Raw genomic sequence first — 2,236 nt, forward strand, 5'->3', positions numbered from 1 at the left:
AGTTAGTTAAGTGTAAGTCGGGTGTAAGAACTTAAAACCTTGTAGGACACTGTTTGCAAAGAAGAAATATTACCTGATCCAGATAAAATTAAAGCTATTGCTAAATTTCCTAAACCTGGAAATAAGATGGAATTAAGCTCACTTTTTGGTCTATTCAATTTCTATCACAAATACATTAGGACTCAAGCTTTACATGTTCCTATTTCACACCATCTTTTAAAGAAAAAAACAATATGGGAATGGTCAACTGAATGTCACTTACCTGTTGATGAGATTAAGCAACAACTTTGTAACAGCCAAACTGCTGATTGCTGCAAAAAAGTCATTTAATGAGAAAATAATATATAATGCAGAGAATAAAAGCAAAGCAGTCTGGGATGTGTCACCATTCTCAAAAATAACAGAAACAATTATGAAAGACAGATTAATGAATTACCTCAATAAATACAATCTTTTAGGGGAATCTCAGTTTGGTTTCTGAAGTGGCAAAAATATGAAGTTAGCCACAATAGAATTCACAAAAGTTGTACTTGATGCTCTTGATAAAGATGAGTGTGTCACAGGCATATTTTTGGATCTTTCTAAGGCATTTGATACAGTTGACCACAAGATTCTATTAAATGAATTAGAAGCATTAGGAATAACAGGGGTAGCTAATGACTGGTTTTGATCATCTTTTGGCTAAGATCAAACTGTAGTATCTGTTCTTACCACGTTAATATCTGATACGTCCTGCATCATAGGACCAGAATATTAAACTAATTTTTGGCTCATGACGGAGTGCTAGGGGCTTGCTCCACCTCTATAGGATACAAAGAGTAGAGACAACACATACTTGAAATACATCTAAACATTTAGGAAAATACAGAACCAAAATTCATTAATATAGGGGTTCCACAAGATAGCATATTAGGACCAATATTGTTCCTGATATACATCAATGACTTTCCCAGTAGTGCTACTCATGGTGAAAAAATCCTCTTCGCTGATGACAGCAATATTATAGTCACTGAGAAAACAAGAGAACTCCTTGCCGAGAAAGAAGGAAGTTTATGATTGGTCAATAAGTAATAAAGTGACATTGAACATAAAGAAAACTAATGCCATGAATTTCAGTTTGAAGAGAAAAAATGACAATGTTAAATTAAATGTAGATGGCACCTCTATAGACTGTGTAACAAATGCAAAATTTCTAGGAATGAATATTGATTCTCAGTTGAAAGTGGTGTGAACACACAAAGGTACTTGGAAACAGAATGCCATCAGCATGTTACGCCCTTAGAACCTATCATCAGTGTGTAACATGCAGTGTCTTTTAGTTCATATTAGTCATATGTACACTCAATTCTTAGCTATGGCATTCTCTTTTGGGGAACAAATGCACAAAATATGAATGCAATTTTCAAACTCCAGAAAAGAGCCATAAGAATAATAACCAAAAATACTAATCGAGCTCATTGTAAAGATCTGTTCAGAACACTGGGGATTTTTACTGCTCCATGTGAATACATTTACCAGTCAGTTGTACCAGTCAGTTTACTGCACAAACAGCTCTATCCATGACCATGCAACAGGAGACAGACTCAACTTACATTTACCAAGTAAAAATAAACATCAAACTCAAAACAGCATTTTCTACCAAGGAATACAACTGTATAATAAATTACCAAAAGAGATTAAAGAAATTGCAAAAATACACTTATTTAAAAAGGCAGCTAAAAAGTACCTGTAATGCAATACATTTTATACATTGAAGGCTAAAACAGAGCAGGGGTTTGATAAAAAATGTTACACAGGGTGAAACATGGGAGATGGACAGTTTTGAACTGCGTAGTACTGAGGGTGTGGTGGTGGGAGGTGGTCGGGTGGGGATAAATCTGATCCACACAAGATGCCAAATCATTTACTCAGTCACTATGGAGCAGTGGGACTTGCAAGGTCATGTATTTGTCTATGACAGTTTCATGAAAAGTGGTGAGTCTATTATTGTTATGCAGCAATTGTTTCATGCGTGGTTTAATGTCGGTCAACATGGAGCAGTTCCGAGCCATAACACAATCCTCAGATGGGTGGAAAACTTCAGATCACCTGGAAACATACTGGATAAGAAGCATGCTGGCCAGAGATGCAGAGTAACGACACCAGGAAATGTTGAAAGGGTAAGGCAAGTGGCAGTCAGAAGCCCAGGATGGTCAGCTAGACATCATGCTAGTGAGTTATGAATCAATCGTGAATT

General features: G+C 36.1%; 1 non-coding gene across 1 annotated transcript; it reads left to right on the top strand.

The window, feature by feature from the left end:
* Nucleotides 1–669: 669 nt before the first annotated feature.
* Nucleotides 670–854, top strand: LOC126458717 (U2 spliceosomal RNA). The gene has a single exon (XR_007585702.1). It is a non-coding gene; the product is annotated as a U2 spliceosomal RNA (small nuclear RNA).
* Nucleotides 855–2,236: the final 1,382 nt, after the last annotated feature.

Source organism: Schistocerca serialis, chromosome 2 (genome assembly GCF_023864345.2).
Source record: "Schistocerca serialis cubense isolate TAMUIC-IGC-003099 chromosome 2, iqSchSeri2.2, whole genome shotgun sequence".
NCBI lineage: Eukaryota > Metazoa > Arthropoda > Insecta > Orthoptera > Acrididae > Schistocerca > Schistocerca serialis.